This window comes from Schistocerca piceifrons, chromosome 6 (assembly GCF_021461385.2).
Source record: "Schistocerca piceifrons isolate TAMUIC-IGC-003096 chromosome 6, iqSchPice1.1, whole genome shotgun sequence".
Taxonomy (NCBI): Eukaryota; Metazoa; Arthropoda; class Insecta; order Orthoptera; family Acrididae; genus Schistocerca; species Schistocerca piceifrons.
This window is the reverse complement of record NC_060143.1, coordinates 420,631,436-420,654,523: the sequence shown is the minus strand read 5'-3', so window position 1 is coordinate 420,654,523 and position 23,088 is coordinate 420,631,436. Positions and strand designations below refer to the sequence as shown.

The 23,088-nt window shown below is 44.3% G+C and overlaps 1 protein-coding gene across 1 annotated transcript in view; it reads right to left on the bottom strand.

Moving 5' to 3' along the window:
• LOC124803357 (hemicentin-2) overlaps positions 1–23,088 on the bottom strand; it is a 155,378-nt gene that overhangs the window by 121,178 nt on the left and 11,112 nt on the right. The window lies entirely within an intron of this gene.

The window sequence follows — 23,088 nt, the reverse complement described above, 5'->3', positions numbered from 1 at the left end:
GTACGCCCCCCCCCCCCTCCAAAAAAAAATATATCAGAAGGTGAAAGTTGGGTGACCTTAGTAGGCAGGCCATGTCTTCTAACGACAAGAAAAGACGTTGAGGAAACAACTCTTTCAAAATTTCTAGAGAACGCCGAGAAATGTGAGTTGTGGTACCGTCTTGTTGGAATCAGATTTCTTCGTCTTCACGGTCCCCAAATAAACTGGTTTAATTTAGGTCTCTCTCTCACGTGACAGTAGTAATTTGAATTAACCTTTACTGTTACGCCATCTTCTTCTGAAATGGTGTCGGCCAAGTTCGAACTGAAAGCGAAATAACAAGTTTGTTTGTATGGCCATCCTCCGCAGCAAGCATATAATACTTGTTTTGTAAATAAAACTGTCTTTTCCTGGTGCTAGTTACTTTATTTATCCCATACGATGAAACACGTAATGGAGTCGCAATATTTACGCTGTGAAAAGAAGTGTACGACGAAATAGTTGTATCGAGTGAGAAAAGAACAATAGTCCACCACTAAACAGAGTGAGAAACATGGTGAACAGTGTGTGGAAGGCGAGAACACAAATATGTTATTATATGGCAGCGATAAAAGAGGTAGTGCGACCTCCAGACCAGATGTGAGGAAACGCAGATCAGCAAATCGTAAGTAATTATTTTTTTACAAAAAATCGCAGTGTGTACTGTTTGATAATCTATAACTAACAAAACTGTATCGTTATAGATCCCACTGATGATGCCTTAGAACAGGAGAAGGCGAAACGCGTATGTAAACAGGTATGAAAGCGAAATGCTCGCTGAGTTGTAATCGCGGAATCACCATTACGATTATGCTCCTCGGCAACAAACGCACGATGCTTACCTTGCCAAATGACTGGGTGTTGTGTGATGTCCTTAGGTTAGTTAGGTTTAAGTAGTTCCAAGTTCTAGCGGACTGATGACCATAGATGGTAAGTCCCATAGTGCTCAGAGCCATTTGAACCATTTTACCTTGCCAAGCCAGTGCGCCATCTGGAAATGGCACGTAAACTGCTATGCATCGACAACTCCTCTACATCAGTAACCCCACCACAACTCACACACCGGCCTCTCCAAATACGGCAGTCCTTTTGCCGGCCCCTGTGATTTCCGCCGCACTCCTGTCAAATACCTACGGGAATGTGAGCCGCGAATGCAGTCTGCATGTTCATTGTTCCGTCCGCCATACGCTGAAGATCTGTTAGCAAATGTAAATGCTGATGAATCGTTACAGTCACATCATCTCAAAATGAAGGATGACAACGGAAGGCCGGCCGGGGTGGCCGAGCGGTTCTAGGCGCTACAGTCTGGAACCGCGCGACCGCTACGGTCGCAGGTTCGAATCTTGCCTCGGGCATGGATGTGTGTGATGTCCTTAGGTTAGTAAGGTTTAAGTAGTTCTAAGTTCTAGGGGACTGATGACCTCAGATGTTAAGTCTCATAGTGCTTAGAGCCATTTGAACCATTTGACAGCGGAGGAAAACTTTGGGATCTGGAATGTTTGTTACGGGTGGTGGATGTGGTGAAGTTGGAGCGAGGGGAATGGGTGGGGTGGGGGGAATACAGTAGGTGCCCGGGGGGGGGGGGGGGGGTTGAGGGGTTTCGGGTTTTCCACGACGCATCTCACGTGACCGGCTTTTGTAGCGTCAGGGCGGGAAAACTTTTGTGAAGACGGAACACCCCGCAGTCGCGTGGTGGCGGTCCGTCCCTCCTACGTGCTCTTTGTCCGCTGTGCTGTGGCACCCGTTGTTAAAGCCTCGCTGGCTTCGTGATTTAAGCTCTCATTGTCAGTATCTTCCAAAGACACGGCTGAGAATGGCCGCTACGCCAGGTGTTTCTCTTTGTACGCAGGTTAAAGTAGGCGCAACGGACTTCAAAAGTAACGGGGGGAAAACAGGTCCTTGAGGACTGCTTCAGGTGGAGCTCTCGTTAAATACAAATAATGTTATACAAATACGGCAACGGATAGCGTCTCTTACACGTTTTGCAGCATCTGTAAACGGAAAGGTGTGAAGAACTTTGGAAATCATGACGTGAAGTAGCAGGATATCTTACTAAATCCAAAACACCACATGGACAATGCTCATAATGAGACTACATCTTTTGTAATCTTTGTTACATCTAGAGGTGAGGGCGGTGGGGTAGGAATTACACAAAAAGGAAGAAATATGATGGATATCATTAGAAACGGCGCAATGGTTCGGGTAGGGCGAATGTAGGGAAGGAAACAGTGACGTTTTCAAAGATACTACTACGGCAATCGCCATTCGCTTCACTATACTACACCCTCCGGTTAATATTTTTGAAAAAAAAAAAAAAACCTACACTTCGTTCAAGAAAAACCGCAGTTTTGACAACGCATCAATATTTGTTCACTACATGCCACTGATAGCGCCTGAAGATGGTCATTGAGGGTCGAAACCAGTTATGATTGTGTGATAAAAAATGTTTGCATCAAACATAACTATAATGTTATTAATATTTTTTGAGTCATCAGTCTTCTGAATGGTTTGCCGCGACCCTCCACGACTTTTCCCCCTGTGCCATGCTCTTCATTTCCAAATAGCATTTACACTCAATGTCCTTATATATTTATTGGGAATACTCCAATCACTGTCTTACTCTACCGTTTTTACCCTCTTGAGCTCCTTCTAGTAGCACGGAAATTATTCCCTGATGTCTTAACACATGTCCTAGTGCATTCACTAATATCTTGCGTAATGTTCACAAGAAAAAAAAATGAGATATTCGGACATTCCTTGAATGGATGAGGAAAGGAGAAAATGACTCATACACGATGCATCTTACGCCACAGAACGAACGAATGTTTACGACGTACAAAGGTGTAGAGTGACAACCGCCTGGGGCACAAAATGGGAAGCCTTGCCAACGATTCCAATTGTATATCCTTTGAAACTCGCCATAGATTCTCTCTACATATCTTTGAAACATGCCACACTTGTGCGCTTGTTTTCGTTAGAAGTGTGGCAATTATCTGCAATCCAATAGTCGCTAAGTTTTCAAACAGATCGTAAAGTTGGCAAGTTTTCGTGTACAAATACTTGCCGTCGGGTATATTACTGATTAATCCAGGACTTATACCAGGTGTGCCTCCCAGGTGTCGTCAGGTGCATTTTCTCTGCTGTTTCGCCATATATTTGCTATTTCTTTTTTGCAGCGTCTTGCTGGGGTCAGCCCAAACAAATACTGGTCATCATGTGTTTCATGCGACACCCCGTGTCGGCGGGAAGCGTCGATTTGTTTCCCGTTAAAAACAAAATTATTTTTAAAGAGTGGTTTCCCGTGCCCATTCGATTGAACGCTCTCAAATTAGATTAGTGCGATGTCTGGTTTATCGATATGTATTAAGAGAGACAGCAAAACACGAAGAATAATTAGTACTCCAACAACGATTGAGCTGCACTGCTTCATTGTGGTAGCAGTGAGCGAGGGCCTGGGTGGTACTGTCGCTGTTGGAGTAATCGTTATTCTTCGTACTTTGCTTTCCCTGTTCATGCATATCGATAAAACTAATATCGCACTAGACTAATTTGGAACCGTTCTATCGAATGAGCACGGGAAATTCGGCTTTAAAATCGTTTTGTTTGTAACGTGAAACAAAGAGACTCTTTCCGTTGGCACTGCGCGTCGCATGAAAACGTGTTAACCAGTAATTTTCGGGCTGACTTCTCCCGTTTTTTTAGTCAGCAGTTTTCTGACTGGGTTGGTGTAGCCCGCTATGAATTTTTCTTCTGCGCTAACCTCTTCATTAGAGAGCAGCACTTGCACCCTAGTCCTCAGTTATTTCTCGGGTGTAGTCCAGTATCTGTCTTCCCCTAGAGTTTTTAGCCTCCACAGCTCCCTGTAGTAACATGGAGGTTATTCGATGACGCCTTAACAAATATCCTATCGTCCTGTCCCTTCTACTTGTCAATGTTTTCCATGTGTTCCTTTCTTTGTCCATTCTGCTGAGAACCTCCTCCTTATCAGTCCGTCTAATTTTTCAACATTCTTCTGTAGCACCACATCTCAAACGCTTCCACTCTCTCCTGTTCCAGTTTTCCCACTGTACATGATTCACTGACATAATTGCTTCGCTCCAAAGGTATATTCTCAGAAATCTCTTCATCAAATTACGGTCAATATCTGTTACCTTAGCCTTCTCTTGGATTGTAATTCTCTCTTTGCCTGTGCTGGTCTGATTTTTATGTGCTCCTTCCTTCGTTCGTCATGGGCTGGTTTGCTTAAAAGGTAGCAGAATTCCTGAACTCCTTGTACTTCATATTCACCAGTTTTGATGTTTTGTTTCTTGGTAGTCTTATTTCTATTGATACGATGTAACTGCAATTTCCTGGAGACATACTGAGTCCCAGCTTTGTCTTCGGTAAGGACAGAAGCTGAGGTGATGAATTAAAAGTTATGCCAAGGCCGGAACTTGAACCTGGGTCTGCTGCTTACTAGGCAGGGATGTCATCTACTCAATCACTGTGGCTAACACAGCTGCACGGACTAACGTTAGTCCAAGGCTCTCCCTATTTTCTGATTATTTTTGTCTTTTTCGGTTTACTCTCGATACATATTTTGCAAAAAAAAAAAAAGAAAAAAAAGTGTGTGAAATCTTATGGAACTTAACTGCTAAGGTCATCAGTCCCGGCGGGGTCAGGGATTTTCTCTGCCTCGTGACGACTGGGTGTTGTGTGATGTCCTTAGGTTAGTTAGGTTTAAGTAGTTCTAAGTTCTAGGGGACTGATGACCATAGATGTTAAGTCCCATAGTGCTGAGAGCCATTTGAACCATCATCAGTTCCTAAGCTTACACACTACTTAACCTAAATTATCCTAAGGACGAACACACACACCCATGCCAGAGGGAGGACTCGAACCTCCGCCGGGACTAGCCGCACGGTCCATGACTGCAGCGCCCAGACCGCTCGGCTAATCCCGCGCGGCCATATTTTGCATCACAAAATTCCTGCTACACATTGTATAAACGAAACTGAAAATATCTGCCGAAACACAGAGAAAATGCACGCGACGACTCCTTGGAGGGACACTCTACATAGATTATGAATTTTTTGTAAAGATACACACATCGAAAAATGTTTTGCATCACCTCGGTTCCGAGAGTTCCGGAACTTGTACAGAAATTGGAGTAGAGATCAACAAAAATATCATATTGCATGTTGTACCACCATACAGCGAGACTTTCAGAGGTGGTGGTCCAGATTGCTGTACACACCGGTACCTTTAATACCCAGTAGCACGTCCTCTTGTATTGACGCATACCTGTATTCGTCGAAGCATACTGTCCACAAGTTCATCAAGGCACTGTTGGTCCAGATTGTCCCACTCCTCAACTGCGATTCGTCGTAGATCCCTCAGAGTGGTTGGTGACTTAAGTACGCATAAACAGCCCTTTTCAATCCATCCCAGGCATGTTCGAAATGGTTCATGTCTGCAGAACATGCTGGCCACTCTAGTTGAACGATGTCGTTTTCCTGAAGGAAGTCATTCACAAGATGTGCACGATGGGAGCGCGAATTGTCGACCATGAAGACGAATGCCTCGCCAACATGCTGCTGATATGGTTGCAGTATCAGTCGGAGGATGGCATTCACGTTTCGTACAGACGTTATGGCGCCTCCCATGACCACCGGCGGCGTACGCCGGCCCCACATAATGCCACCCCAAAACAGCAGGGAACCTCCACCTTGCAGCACTCGCTGGACAGTGCGTCTAAGACGCTCAGCCTGACCGGGTTGCCTTAAAACACGTCAGTGACGGTTGTCTGGTTGAAGGCACATGTGCCACTCATCGGTGAAAGGACATGATGCCAATCCTGAGCGGTCCATTCGGCATGTTGTTGGGCCCGTCTGTACTGCGCTGCACGGTGTCCTGGTTGCAAAGATGAATCTCACCACAGATGTCGGGAGTGAAGTTGCGCATCATGCAGCCTATTGCGCACAGTTGGACTCGTAACACGACGTCCTGTGGCTGGACGAAAAGCCTTATTCAACATGGTGGTGTTGCTATCAGGGTTCCTCCGAGCCATAATCCGTAGGTATCGGTCATCCACTGCAGTAGTACCCCTTGGGCGAGGCATGTCAGCGACGGTTCCTGTCTCTCTGTATCTCCTCCACGTCCGAACAACATCGCTTTGGTTCACTCCGAGACGCCTAGACACTTTCCCTTGTTGGGAGCCCTTCCTGATACAAAATAACAATGCGGACGCGATCGAACTGCGGTATTGACCGTCTAAGCATGGTTGAACTACAGACAACACGAGGCCGTGTTCCTCGTTCCTGCTGGAATGACTGGAACTGAACGGCTTTCGGACGCCCTCCGTCTAACAGGTGCTGCTCATGAACGGTTGGCGGCTTTAGACACGGTTGGGCGGGTTTAGACACATCTCTGAACAGTCAAATGGACTGTGTCTGTGGTGCAATATCCACAGTAAACGTCTTATTTAAGGAGTTTTGGGAACCGGGGTGATGCTGAACTTTTTTTGATGTGTGTTACTGGAAGAACAGACTTTGAAAGTGGGTGCTTCTAAACGGCTAATATTTCATATTTTTGTTACCCTGCTTTGGAAGATAACGTTACAACAAAATAATTGTGAAGCAGTGGAAGCTGGTGTGCCATTTTTAAGTGATTTATTTGGGGGAGCAGAGGGACAATGGAAAAATATAAAGCTCGGGTGAAGTACTATCCAGCCATTACAACTCCGTCATCAAAATATTTCAGCTAAGTTTTTTTTTAGTTTGCGCGAACGTCTTGACAATTCCTGTCGTTCTGGTCCCAAATGATTACTTTCCCAATAATGCTTCTTAAGAATGCCGTACAGCACATTAATTTGCGAACAAACGACTTATTCATCGAAGTCAATGACGCCAGACAACCTGTTGTTTGGCGCCGTTAATGAGGATGACGGCGTAGTTTCGGGAGGCGCCTCGAGACCGGCAAAGCACCCGCATCCGGCAACGCGGGGTCGGACGACCCGCATAGTTCTCGCCTTTCTCACAGATGCGATGCGAGACACACAACAGCGGACGATCGTGTTTCGTACGCAACGGCCGGGTCCAGCTGCGGAGCGAGGCAACGGCTGGAGCGGTAAATGAAGAGGAGGAAAGGGCGCAGCTCTCATTACGACTGTTAAAGGTGACAAACCTTTGCGAGCGGGATGGAAAGAACTTATAATGGTAAATGTGCTCACCGGAAAAATATTTGTCATCCCCTTTGGAGGACAAATTGGAGTGGATGGCGGAGAGCTTCTATCGGGCAAAGATTCCCTATCGATGAGGAGTACTCAAGCATCGGTCGAAAAGTGCCTTGTAAACCTCTTCCTTCGTGAATGAGTTACATTTCCTTAAGATTCCTCCTACGAATCTCCGTCTGGCTTCTGCTTTTTCTAGAATTTGTTTCATGTGGTCTGCCCTGGTTAGATACTCCTAGACACTTTACGACAGATGATGTTTCCAACAGTCTTTCATCATTAGTGTTGTCAAAGCTAAGGACTGAATAATTATCTGGCGAACGTGAAACTGAACGTAGGTGCTAGAGGCAGAGTTCTTCATCATAGCTGAACCCATAATATCTAGTGTCATTTTGGGCACCAACTTCTGACACTAGTTCAGAAACTGAAGACTCGTAACAACATTTCCCAAGCGTTATGTGGGGCTACCTAGGGATCATCAGCTACCATCCTGACCATTCTGCGTTCTACAACTACATCTACATCCATACTCCGCAAACCACCTGACGGTGTGTGGCGGAGTGTACCTTGAGTACCTCTATAGGTTCTCCCTTCTATTCCAGTCTCGTATTGTTCGTGGAAAGAAGGATTGTCGGTATGCCTCTGTGTGGGCTCTTATCTCTCTGATTTTATCTTCATGGTCTCTTCGCGAGATATACGTAGGAGGGAGCAATATACTGCTTGACTCCTCGGTGAAGGTATGTTCTCGAAGCTTCAACAAAAGCCCGTACCGAGCTACTGAGCGTCTCTCCTGCAGAGTCTTCCACTGGAGTTTATCTATCATCTCCGTAACGCTTTCGCGATTACTAAATGATCCTGTAACGAAGTGCGCTGCTCTCCGTTGGATCTTCTCTATCTCTTCTATCAACCCTATCTGGTACGGATCCCATACTGCTGAGCAGTATTCAAGCAGTGGGCGAACAAGCGTGCTGTAACCTATTCCTTTGTTTTCGGATTGCATTTCCTTAGGATTCTTCCAATGAATCTCAGTCTGGCATCTGCTTTACCGACGATCAACATTATATGATCATTCCATTTTAAATCACTCCTAATGCGTACTCCCAGATAATTTATGGAATTAACTGCTTCCAGTTGCTGACCTGCTATATTGTAGCTAAATGATAAGGGATCTTTCTTTCTATGTATTCGCAGCACGTTACACTTGTCTACATTGGGATTCAATTGCCATTCTCTGCACCATGCGTCAATTCGCTGCAGATCCTCCTGCATTTCAGTACAATTTTCCATTGTTACAACCTCTCGATATACCACAGCATCATCCAAAAAAAGCCTCAGTGAGCTTCCGATGTCATCCACAAGGTAATTTATGTATATTGTGAATAGCAACGGCCCTACGACACTCCCCTGCGCCACCCCTGAAATCACTCTTACTTCGGAAGACTTCTCTCCATTGAGACTGACATGCTGCGTTCTGTTATCTAGGAACTCTTCAATCCAATCACACAATTGGTCTGATAGTCCATATGCTCTTACTTTGTTCATTAAACGACTGTGGGGAACAGTATCGAACACCTTGCGGAAGTCAAGAAACACGGCATCTACCTGGGAACCCGTGTCTGTGGCCCTCTGAGTTTCGTGGACGAATAGCGCGAGCTGGGTTTCACACGATCGTCATTTTCGAAACCCATGCTGATTCCTACAGAGTAGATTTCTAGTCTCCAGAAAAGTAATTATACTCGAACATAATACGTGTTCCAAAATTCTTCAGGCTTGAGTCTGGTGTACTCAAGCGCTAACTATTGCGCTTCTCTCTGAATGAACAGTCATCACACAATGCTTGTTGGCACCCAACTGAATACTACCACGCGCTTAATATCTGGCGCCACCAGATCTACCCCAGTTCATTGGCTTCCACCATTAACAGCTATTATGCCACGTTATTTGAGCAGATCTACCGTTATTATGAGCGATTTCGATAAGATCACCACTAATCCCAGTCTACCACGCATAGGGGCCTGTCAATTTTAAATCTTAAAAGGCTAAAATCACGAAATCCTAGCGTGCGTGATTCTCCTGGCACGATCGCCAGAGGTTTTAATCCTCCTGAAGTATGTAAAGGAAGGAAGGAAGCAGTTACAGATGCGGGAGGTAAGCTCTAATTAGGTCTGTTCGACCTTCAGATTCTTACATGGTTTGAGTTCAGACCAGCGTGAGCCAGGTCGGTTTCTATCCTAAGATTACTCACCCTTATCGCACAAGTGGATATCATCTACCAATCCGCTATTTATAGCCGAGTTCGACTCTCGACGCGCACTACGCCCCTTGATACCGTTTTATTTTTCAGAGCTCGCACTAATATTTCGTAAAATGCTAATTCTCTGAGCGTTTTCCAGAACGCTGGTGGATTGAAAGCCGGCGTGATTTTAATAACCTGAATGCCGGAATCCAAGCGTTATTTAAATTTAAAATACCTCCCCTGTTTGTTAGGTTCTGTGACATCTTTATTTTGATAGACTCCTCAATTGTCTTTTTCCAGAAACCACGGTACTGATGTCTTCGTATTTCATTTCACTGATTGTATTCGCGGCAGTGTTCAGCGAATGCTGACATGCTTGGTTGTTTCAGATGGGTATGTTTCTGATGTCCCTGGTTTCTCTCCTCGGCTTTTCCGATAGTATGCCCCACGTAAGTCATGCCACATTCGCACAGAAACAATTCAGCAGCGCATCCGGAAACACGCTCTTAATCAATCTGCCGAGAAAGCCTGAGAGACCACAACTTTGTAGAAAGTTACTGAAGGTGCGATTTCAATAGCTCGTCGCTGTCGATGCACAATTATTGTCCAACTGCCTAATGCTATTTTCCATACGAAATCTCTACACTTCATTGTGTCTGTTCTTGTAAATATGTTTGCCGTCGTAATAAAATTGCCTTTGTAGTGATGAAACAATAAAGATTCCCTACTTTTCCCGTACCTCATAAAGTCTATTTTCCGCCTGGCCTGTTATTCAAAGTATTTATTCAGCACAATCGCAATTTCGGCACATTACGCCATGTTCAAGTGATAGTTCACTATTAAGTGTGTCAATAGATCCCTTCAAAATGACACTGACCTCGCGTCATATATGTTTGCATATTGCACATGTGCTTCGTTATTTATATAGAAGAACTTAGCACGTCATGCAATAACTGTTATCGAATCCATGATCCCGTCGGTTACACAGCATTGTTTCTTCAGGGACTCTTGCTTCCGTAGTCTTTCGGTGTGTTAATTTTCAAACATCAGTTTTGCACAAATGCAAGGTGCTACAGATGACCTTGATGGGTGGTAGAACAGACACGTATCCGTATTTTAAAATAATTTTCATCCCGTTTCAGTTGTTCGAGCTATGGTGCTTTGCTTTTCAGAAGAACATCAGCTTTTCCCTCAACAGCAGTATGCTGAACGAACTGCTGTGCGGGCTAAAACTCGTAGTCGATACGAGCGGGTTTCCAATTTCCGTCCCTAATGACCTCGATATCGACGAGACGTTAAACTCTAATCTCCCGTCTTTTTAAATTACAGCAAGAAAGTACGCCTGTAAAACGCTGAACTGATGATACGGAAAAATCAGTTCGACCCCCTTCCGATCTCTCCCCCGACAGTTGTGATTCATTCAATAGCGCCACAGATGGTTACCTCTCAAAAGTGGTGCCAGAAACTGGGTTCGAATTTAGCTTCCGAAAACTCGTTATAAACGGCATGTTACGCTGCAACGAGACTGGGGAAGGTTAAGGCGGAACCTCCCATCGAGCACAATAAGCTCGTTCTGGGCAAGGATGAAGAGGAAAAATTACCGTGTCCTTCACGAAGGAACTATCTCAGGTACTTGCCTTAATCTATATTCTGTGGCTACGGTGGCTATGGAAGATCTTAATTTGGATTTCTTTAAAGTCAGTACCGCCATTAGACTGTTGTTTATTTACAGTGTTACATTTATACTTACACAATCATGATTTCGGCTTCAAAGTGTCATTATCAAGTGTTTTAAGTCTTATACAGTGCCTAAGATGGCATACTGTCGTATTTAAAATACACTATTAGACACATTGTCTAAGAGTCGATATTTCTGGCAGAGCCTACTGCTTTGTTTCATCACTGAGTACACCATCTTGACTCACTGTAAACACTTAAAAGAATTGATAATGGCACTTTGAAACCGAAATCATAATTGTGTAAGTGTAAGTGTAACACTGCAAATAAACAAGTCTAATGGCGGTACTGACTTTAAAGAAATATATTATGACTGTGACCCCGCATAATGAAAAAAAAATTCTTAATTTTGATGATCGAATGAAGATTTGAACCTTGTCCCTCCCGATGTAAGGTCTAACTACTTAGCTACTGTGTCACCTCGCTCGGCAGTCACGAAAGTGATGTTCTAAACGAGAAAGGTCAATTTCACAAGCTGCGACATCGTCGCGAAAAAACACAGTGACCCGTACATGTAATAAGTTTCCTTTAATTTACGTCTATGGTCACAATCTGTGTTGTTTAACAGATTACCGGATTCGGTCTTTAATGACCATCATCAGATCTGTTTCATAAAAACAAAGTCAATTTCATTTTACGATTTTTATTGTTTAAGTGTATCAGAGCTCTAAGTGTCGTGTTCAGAATTTCATTGAGGACTTCATGTTTCCCACAAACAAGAACGGACGGCCTGCGTATTGGCAAAATTATAGAAAGGCATTGAAATAAATCTTCACACAGTGTACTGTTCAACCCAACCAGTATTCAGAGCCCACCTACAATATCTGTGGAATCCTTAAGTTTACGGAAACTAAACTAAAAAACAGAATTGGTTACGCAGAAATCAGACGGCCCTGAAGAGAGGACAACTGACACATTTATTTAGTTGCCCCAAAGCACAGCCATAGTATAATGATTTTACGGAGAATCTCAGTGCTTAGCTCTTGTAGTTGCCTCATTCAAATGAAATCTATCGGGCTGCGACTTTCACGAAGTCAGACTAATTTCCTCCTTTCCCTAACTGCGCGTTTTGTATAGACTGTGTCGAAACAGTCCGTTGTGCTGCGGGGGAGTTTAATGACGTGTTTTGTCAGCGTTTGCAGTCTCCTGCTTGATTTACGAGCAGCGGATGTTTCTTCCCACTGCACAAGCAAATAGTGTGTTCTATTGTCCCGCATAGACTTCCACAGTTGAGACTTCACAGTTCGATTACTCACAGTATAACATGACGGAGTATCGTGGAAATTCGCAGTACATCAGATGTCGTGTTTTCCATCCCACTTTTTGAAATGTATGTACATAGGCTCACATCATAATTCTTATTACGCATACAATGCAAACGTGATACCTTTTATTGTATTCTCTTCCCTAACGTTTTTCTCCTGTTTTCACGGTTCGGCAAATTAATTTTAATTTTGTGGCCGAATGCCCTACCTGTGCCACACTAGTCATCTACTACACTACTGGCCATTAAAATTGCTACACCAAGAAGAAATGCAGATGATAAACGGGTATTCATTGGACAAATATATTACACTAGAACTGACATGTGATTACATTTTCACGCAATTTGGTTGCATAGATCCTGAGAAAACAATAACGGCCTTGATACGCCTGGGCATTGAGTCAAACAGAGCTTGGATGGCGTGTACAGGTACAGCTGTCCTTGCAGCTTCAACACGATACCACAGTTCATCAAGAGTAGTGACTGGCGTATTGTGACGAGCCAGCTGCTCGGCCACCATTGACCAGACGTTTTCAATTGGTGAGAGATCTGGAGAATGTGCTGGGCTGGGGAGCAGTCGAACATTTTCTGTATCCAGAAAGGCCCGTACAAGACCTGCAACATGCGGTCGTGTATTATCCTGCTGAAATGTAGGGTTTCGCAGGAATCGAATTAAGGGTAGAGCCACGGGTTGTAACACATCTGAAATGTAAGGTCCACTGTTCAAAGTGCCGTCAATGCGAACAAGAGGTGACCGAGACGTGTAACCAATGGCACCCCATACCATCAAAAAAATGGTTCAAATGGCTCTGAGCACTATGGGACTTACCATCTATGGTCATCAGTCCCCTAGAACTTAGAACTACTTAAACCTAACTAACCTAAGGACATCACACAACACCCATTCATCACGAGGCAGAGAAAATCCCCGACCCCGCCGGGAGTCGAACCCGGGCGTGGGAAGCGAGAACGCTACCGCACGACCACGAGCTGCTGACCCCCATACCATCACGTCGGGTGATACGCCGGCATGGCGATGACGAATACACGCTTCCGATGTGCGTTCACTGCGATGTCGCCAAACACGGATGAGACCATCATGACGCTGTGAACAGAACCTGGATTCATCCGGAAAAATGACGTTTTGCCCTTCGTGCACACAGGTTCGTCATTGGGTACAACATCGCAGGCGCTCCTGGCTGTGATGCAGCGTCAAGGGAAACCGCAGCCATGGTCTCCGAGCTGATAGTCCATGCTGCTGCAAACGTCGTCGAACTGTTCGTGCAGATGGTTCTTGTCTTGAAAACGTTCCCATGTGTTGACTCAGGGATCGAGACGTGGCTGCACGGTCCGTTACAGCCATGCGGATAAGATGCCTGGCAACTGGACTGCTAGTGATACGAGGCCGTTGGGATCCAGCACGGCGTTCCGTATTACCCTCCTGAACCCATCGATTCCATATTCTGCTAACAGTCATTGGATCTCGACCAACGCGAGCAGCCATGTCGCGATACGATAAACCGCAATCGCGATAGGCTACAATCCGACCTTTATCAAAGTCGGAAACGTGATGGTACGCATTTCTCCTCCTTAGACGAGGCATCACAACAACGTATCATCAGGCAACGCCGGTCAACTGCTGTTTGTTTATGAGAATAGGTTGGAAACTTTCCCCATGTCAGCACGTTGTAGGTGTCGCCACAGACGCCAACCTTGTGTGAATGCTCTGAAAAGCTAATCATTTGCATATCACAGCATCTTCTTCCTGTCGGTTAAACTTCGCGTCTGTAGCACGTCATCTTCGTGGTGTAGCAATTTTAATGGCCAGTAGTGTACATGGGACGGAAACGTGGCCCGTTACATTGCCAACATTTTTAAACCATTTGTGGTAGCATTCACGGAGGAGGAAACACCTACAGCTACTTCTAGCTGGATGGAGCAATGCCCACATAGCCGGCCGAACCTTGCAGTACATTTACACTACCTTCACGCCTGACCAAGGTGGTGGCAGAGGTGAGTCTGCTCACGGCCTACTTCCTTACGCAGGTCACCTGATTTGACTGTGCGATTACTTTGTGTGGAAAGCCCTCAAGTCTAAGGTGTATTGCAACAAACAACTTAGTCTTGACGAGCTGCAGCAGAACAATTCGGGTGAGACTGCAGCAATTCCAGCAGTCGAGCCTTCGACTCACCTTCAGCAACTTGCTGATTAGGGCCTAAAAGTGTCAGGTGAATGGTGGTCACTTTCAACAACTGCTTTATTCACATTAGGATTGTATTTCCTTCCCTCTGTTGTATTTCTTTGTACGCAAGAACTCTCTTCTCCGGGTCTCATTTATTTGGCCCACCCTATACATAACTAACCTGCAATTCACACTTAATGCCTGGCAACGGATTCTGTACCGTTCCACTATCCAATACTATGTGTTAAAAACGAATACCTAAATCTTTCCGTGCCAGTTATTATTTCTCCTATTTTATTGCAATGACCATTTCTCGTTGTGCATGTAAGCATTAACAATACATTTTAGAATTCGGAGGAGAACTTCGGAGATTGAAATTTCGTAACAAGAACTCGCCGCAACGAAAAACGCCTTTGAAACTTCCGAGCAGATTAAAACTGTGTGCCGGACCGAGACTCGATGTCCAGAGTTCCAGTCTCGGTCAGGCACACATTTTTAATCTGCCACAAAGTCCGCTGCAGAGTGAAGATCTCATTCTAAAAACGCCTTTGTTTTAGTGATTGCCACCCAAACTCTTTTATCATAACCGTGACACTCTCTCCTCTATTTCGCGATAATGCGAAACGAACTGCCCTCGAATTTTTTTGATGTCCTCCGTCAACCTGATAGGATAAGGATCACAAGCTGCACAACTGTACAGTAGCAGAGAACGGGTAAGCGGAATGTCCGTAGTCTCTTTAATAGACCTGTTACAGGTTGTAAGTTACGGCCCATAAAACACAGTCTTTGGCTTGCCTTCCCCACAAAGTTATCTACGTGATCGTTCTAATTCAAGCTGTTCGTAATTGTAATTCTTTGGTATTTAGTTGAGACGATAGTCATTAGATTTGCGTGATTTATTACGTAACCGAAGTTTAACGGATTCCCTTTAGTACTCATGCGGATGATCTCACACTTTCCATTATTTATGGTGAGTTGCACAGTACCGGTACCTTGTTTACATCATTTTGCAATTGGTTTGTTATGTTCTGATGACTTTATTCGACGATAAATGACAGTGCCGTACAGTACCTCTGTTTTACTCTTTGATTTTCCGTCGGTTACTACGAACTGCGAATATTCCTGACAGGAAGTTACGACTACAGTCTCACAACGCAGGCGATACTCCACAGGCACGAAATCTCATTGTAATCCACTTGTGACGAGCAGTATGACACGTCTTTCGGAAATCTAGAAACATGGAATGTGTCTGAGATCCCCTGTCGATAGCACTCATTACATCAGAATAAAGATATGGTTGTGTTTCTCGAAAACGATATTTTCTGAATCCGTTCTGACTGTTTGTCACTAGATTGTTTTCATCGACGTACTTCTTAATATTCGAAAACTGTAAATGTTTCAAAATCCTACTGCAAATCGACGTCAGTGATGTGGGTCTATTACTCGTGCTTCTTTTCTTGAGAATTTGTGTGACCTGTGCGGATCTTTCGTCGAGCGAGCGGTTGTGTACGATGGTTAAGTTCGGAGTTATTACATCAGCATCATCTGAAGGCAATCTAAGTGTTATACATTTTGGATCACAAAAAAATGGTTCAAATGGCTCTGAGCACTATGGGACTCAACTGCTGAGGTCATGAGTCCCCTAGAACTTAGAACTAGTTAAACCTAACTAACCTAAGGACATCACAAACATCCATGCCCGAGGCAGGATTCGAACCTGCGACCGTAGCGGTCTTGCGGTTCCAGACTGCAGCGCCTTTAACCGCACGGCCACTTCGGTCGGCTTTTGGATCACAGGGCTTGCCTTTATTAAGTGGTTTATCTGCTTTGCTACGCCGACGCTGTCCACTTCTAGGTTACTCATGTTAAAAGCAGTTTTTGATTCGAATTTTGGAATACTTCCTTCGTATTCTTTGGTGAGCCCAAGGGAAGTAAATCGCGCGTCCGACCTGTATTTGAATCATGTAAACGTTGCACCATTTGGTATAGTATTTTAAGAGTATTTGTGTCGTATTTCCGGGGGGAGATTGCGAAACAGCACTTCGTCTAAACGAGCATGGAAAAAAATGGTTCAAATGGCTCTGAGCACTATGGGACTTAACATCTGTGGTCATCAGTCCCCTAGAACTTAGAACTACTTAAACCTAACTAACCTAAGGACATCACACACATCCATGCCCGAGGCAGGATTCGAACCTGCGACCGTAGCAGTCGCGCGGTTCCGGACTGAGCGCCTAGAACCGCTAGACCACCGCGGCCGGCAAACGAGCATGGAAAACCGCCTATAAACCACACTAGGCTTGTACGAAATCAGTGTTCAATAATCCTCCTCGAGGATTACCTCCTAGTCTCCTAAGCTAACGCTCGGGCGTTTACACGAGAAGGTACGCTATTGTTGTTTACTTTTAATCATGAAAGTTCCGTCACCCACGAAGCTTTGCCCAATCTTGAAAGGTGGGACGAAAGGGAAATTTTAGTCGTTCATATCAAAAAAACCTATTTGGCTTCGGAGCTGGGTGGTTAGCGCGGCTGATTGCCATGCGAAGAACCCGGGTTCGATTCCCGGTATTGTCAGGGATTTTCCTCCTTGAGAGGACTGGTATACGCGGTGCACTCAGCCTTGTGATGCTATTCCAGGAGCTGCATGACCTAGTGGTAGCGACTCCAGGTCATGAAAACCGACAAAGGCTGTGAGAGAGTGTGCTGGCACCACAACTCCCCATACCGTATTTAATGACACTATTAGCAGAGGAAGACACGGCGATCGGTCGGTACTGGTGGGCACACCAAAGCGGCGTTTACGTTTTAATAAAGCACCACCATTCTATTCCCTAATTCGCTAAATCTTGATCGCATAATTACTTACGTCATAAGGAAGACTTCCTTCAATTCAAAATTTGAACATGGCATACCCTTATTTTAGTTAATCGGTTAGTTAACATCAACAAATGCAAAACGAGGATAATGGAATGTAGTCGAATTAAATCGGCTGACGCTGAGGGAATTAGATTGGGAAATGAGACACTTAAAGTAGTAAAGGAGTTTGGCTATTTGGGGAGCAAAATAACTGATGATGGTCGAAGTAGAGAGGATATAAAATGTAGACTGGCAATGGCAAGGAAAGCGTTTCTGAAGAAGAGAAATTTGTTAACATCGAGTATAGATTTAAGTGTCAGGAAGTCGTTTCTGAAAGTATTTGTATGGAGTGTAGCCATGTATGGAAGTGAAACATGGACGATAAATAGTTTGGACAAGAAGAGAATAGAAGCTTTCGAAAGGTGGTGCTACAGAAGAATGCTGAAGATTAGATGGGTAGATCACATAACTAATGAGGAAGTATTGAATAGAATTGGGGAGAAGAGGAGTTTGTGGCACAACTTGACTAGAAGAAGGGATCGGTTGGTAGGACATGTTCTGAGGCATCAAGGGATCACCAATTTAGTATTGGAGGGCAGCATGGAGGCTAAAAATCGTAGAGGGAGACCAAGAGATGAATACACTAAGCAGATTCAGAAGGATGCAGGCTGCAGTACGTGCTGGGAGATGAAGCAGCTTGCACAGGATAGAGTAGCATGGAGAGATGCATCAAACCAGTCTCAGGGCTGAAGACCACAACAACAACACATGGTCGACCAACTGTTAACGTAGACTCCGTACAGTAGGTCAACTTGTAAGTAGCCTGTTAATATGTTTGTATGTTGGCAGCGCTTTAGACTGCATTAATATCACTGACAGCGTTGAGCGCCATCTGTAAGAGACTCTGTGGCACAGCGTACGAACCACACTTACAGGTGTTTGAAACTCTAGAATGTATTTAATTTACGAAAAAATGAATGAGCTGTTACATTTTAAACTTCATGTTTAGAGAAAATTCCAATTTTGTAGTTAATTGCCTCAATTTTTAGCAGAGTTTTTAATAGACTTGGGAAATTCTAGACCAAATATGGTTTGTATGCTGTGCAAAATTCATCGAAGAATCTGTCTTACTTATGAAGAAAAGTGTACCTATAGCAACAAATGCAGCCATTAGTAAGTGAAAAAATAATGAAAGAGGAAGTTATTGCCTGTTCTACGAGATTATGGAATAGGAGGCAAACTTTTGCAAGCAGTTAAAGGTATTTATCTATGTAATCAGACAGAGGTTAAGAGTTGACGGTAAATTGAGTTCATGGTTCAGAGTAGTTTCAGGGGTAAGACAAGGCTGCAACCTGTCTCCGCTGTTGTTCATATTATTTATGGATCATATGTTGAAAACAATAGACTGGCTGGGCGAGATTAAGATATGTGAACACAAAATAAGCAGTCTCGCATAGGCGGATGACTTAGTTGTGATGGCAGATTCGATTGAAAGTTTGCAAAGTAATATTTCAGAGCTAGATCAGAAATGTAAGGACTGTGATATGAAGATTAGCATCTCCAAAACGAAAGTAATGTCAGTGGGAAAGAGATATAAACGGACTGAGTGCCAAATAGGAGGAACAAAGTTAGAACATGTGGACGGCTTCAAGTACTTAGGATGCATATTCTCACAGGATAGCAACATAGTGAAAGAACTGGAAGCGAGGTGTAGCAAAGCTAATGCAGTGAGCGCTCAGCTACGATCTACTCTCTTCTGCAAGAAGGAAGTCAGTACCAAGACTAAGTTATCTGTGCAGCGTTCAATCTTTCGACCAACTTTGTTGTATGGGAGCGAAAGCTGGGTGGAATCAGGTTACCTTATCAATAAGGTTGAGGTTAGGTATATGAAAGTAGCTAGGATGACTGCAGGTACTAGTAGATGGGAACAATGGCAGGAGGGTGTCTACAATGAGGAAATCAAAGAAAAACTGGGAATGAACTCTATAGATGTAGCAGTCAGGGTGAACAGGCTTAGAAGGTGGGGACATGTTACACGCATGGGAGAAGCAAGGTTACCCAAAAGACTCATGGGTTCAGCAGTAGAGGGTAGGAGGAGTCGGGGTAGACCGAGGAGAAGGTACCTGAATTCGGTTAAGAATGATTTTGAAGTAATAGGCTTAACATCAGAAGATGCACCAATGTTAGCACTGAATAGGGGATCATGGAGGAATTTTATAAGGGGGACTATGCTCCAGACAAAACGCCGATGATGATGATGATTTATTTTGTTATGTTTTTGAACTTCCACTGCTATTAGCGTGGATCCTGAATCCTTGCTGGTCCTGCTGACAAAGTTTTATGAATTTGTTTGTAAAAGTCCTGGGGTGCCTCTGCTGTTCCAAGTCGGCCCGTTTGACGTCCTGCCCTTCCTTATAGGCACTCTTGACTAACATCAAATCAAGTATAAGTAACGCTCTCGATCGTTACAACATGCATTTAAAGCAATCCTGATAGGCGTCCTCAAACTCTTATGTGACTGGCTTGAAATGAGAATAGACGTCATCTTTGAGATGTAGGAGTACGCCTACCAAATTTCTTTGATGTCTCGTACTCGTAACTCCGTCTTGGTGTCGCAATTTTTTTTTTCCATCGGTGTATTGGACTGCTAGTGTCTCTCTCCCTGTACAAGTATGCGAAATGTGTCTAACGGGACGAGGTCGATTAGTGAACATCACGTGCCCGTTGACCTAGCACGGCTGACAGTGGAAATAAATGTATCGTTTGTGAACGGCGCCGGCAGCGGGGTGAAACGCCGAGGCGCGAAGCTTTACTGCTCTCGGGCAGGGTGTCCCTGGCATCAGGTTCGGCCGGCCACCGGCTATGGGGCTGCCATTCTCCCGTTACTGTTGTGGTCTGCAGCGGGCCAATTGACGTTACAGCGCAGCAATCGAGCGCACGCAATCAATCCGCAGGGGGGGAGGGGCTCAAATGCCACTGTTTGCGAGCACCCGGGGGCTACTACGCACGGAACCTGCTAGAACACACACAGCAATTGCATATGCCTAAACAACAAATGCTCGGTGTATGTCTGCCTTCTAGGCAACAAGCAAACCAGCATTGCTGTAACAAGTCGACGTCGACCTGTGTTCATCGTGTCACATTTCTGCATAGAGGCTAACTTTTTTCTTTATCGTTTATTGCAACACTGTAAAGGATAATTACGTCACTATTACAGCTAGTATACAGGGTACTTCAAAAAGACTGATCCGAAATGACAAGACTACAGCGTGTTACAAAAAGGTACGGCCAAACTTTCAGGAAACATTCCTCACACACAAAGAAAGAAAATATGTTATGTGGACATGTGTCCGGAAACGCTTACTTTCCATGTTAGAGCTCATTTTATTACTGCTCTTCAAATCACATTAATTATGGAATGGAAACACACAGCAACAAAATGTACCAGCGTGACATCAAACACTTTGTTACAGGAAATGTTCAAAATGTCCTCCGTTAGCGAGGATACAAGGATCAACCCTCCGTCGCATGGAATCCCTGATGCGCTGATACAGCCCTGGAGAATGGCGTATTGTATCACAGCCGTCCACAATACGAGCGCGAAGAGTCTCTACATTTGGTACCGGGGTTGCGTAGACAAGAGCTTTCAAATGCCCCCATAAATGAAAGTCAAGAGGGTTGAGGTCAGGAGAGCGTGGAGGCCATGGAATTGGCCCGCCTCTACCAATCCATCGGTCACCGAATCTGTTGTTGAGAAGCGTACGAACACTTCGACTGAAATGTGCAGGAGCTCCATCGTGCATGAACCACATATTGTGTCGTACTTGTAGAGGCGCATGTTCTAGCAGCACAGGTAGAGTATCCCGTATGAAATCATGGCGGTGAATCGAGGAAGTGCAGTAGATACTGACGGAACTAAAATGAGCTCTAACATGGAAATTAAGCGTTTCCGGACACATGTCCACATTACATCTTTTCTTTATTTGTGTGTAAGGAATGTTTCCTGAAAGTTTGGCCGTACCTTTTTGTAACACCCTGCGTACTTTCCACAGTAATGACTAAAGAAATTATGGCTAACTTTGAACTTAAGCATCGAGACTGGGTCCAGTCGCAAGTTACCGCTTCATGTGGGGTATTCAAAGGTGCACCTACACTATCTGAGCAGAAATATCCAGACACCCCTATGTTTTGCATGTTAGTACAGTATTCCGGTTGCTATGGGTTTATTGATCGATTGTCATTTTTTATTTCTAGTTCACTGTTGCTGTTTGACTTTACATATTGTCATTTTGCCATCTGGAGACAATGACTGGAACTGTGGGATTCACATTAATGAAGCATCCCATGGGAACATCATTCTACTACGTCCATATCGTTGTTCCTGGGTAACGCTAAAAGTACATTTTGTACAAAAATAGGTTAATTTGGCGTAACTAAAAAATTGGTGCACATTTTTTACCGATTTGATGCGTCTCTCTCGGATAATTCTAAATAAATCAGAGTTCTTCCCCAATTTTACTTTTTCTCTATTTCAGCGCCATCTGTCAATAGTTTAAAAAATGTTTCCGACAAAACTTGATTACTTTTTTATGGAGAATCCGAATCTGCAATAAAAAATGCGGGTTTCCATTTAAGATTTAAAAGTTGCCCCCCGTCCCACCAAAGGGTGCGGGGGCTGGAGGTCACGTGTAGTATCATTTGATGTCCCCTTTGGAGCTTACGAACTTGTCTTACCCAAGAAATTCTTATAATCGATCTGTGGCGTGAATCAGCAAACCAGCGTTTAATAGTATTAGTTGAAAACAGTCTTGGTTGCAATTTTAGTTCAAAAAATGGCTCTGAGCACTATGGGACTTAACTTCTAAGGTCATCAGTCCCCTAGAACTTAGAACTACTTGAACCTAACTAACCTAAGGACATCACACACATCCATGCCCGAGGCAGGATTCGAACCTGCCAAGACTGTAGCACCTAGAACCGCTCGGCCACACCGGCCGGCTCAATTTTAGTTTTTATTTTATTTATAAACTATGCGTTTCACCTTATTTAGGCATCTTCAGGCTGATCTTAATTTGGTATATCTTAGGACGATCCTTTAGACAGTGTAGCTAAAGGACGTCGTCGAGTACATCAGGACAACAATGCCTGAGGTTAACGAAGGCCGGTGGTAATATATGGCTCAGAAATATAGACAATGGTAGGAGTCCTTAGTGAGAGGAATATGTTAAGAAAGAGGCGGGGCAGCAGAGAAAAAAGAAAACAGGGAACTGGAAGAACTGTAGGGCTACGCTAACGATGTTTCGGAAATCAAGTGCAACACATCAAGGTGGTTGGGCCACTACAGAGGAAACCTAAGTGGCAAAAGGCGCAAAGGGAGGCGACGAAAACGATGGCTAGATAATGCGGAGAATGACTCGAGAAAAGTGGGAGTAGGAAGATGGAGCAAATGAGCAGAAGATCATAAGACTCAATGCCGTTCACGTGCTGCAGCGCCAAGGAGTAATTAAATGAACGGTAATGGAGCCTGGGGAAAAAGTTTTACTACTGAACTTCGTCACATTTGTCAAACATCCCCCTTAAAAAT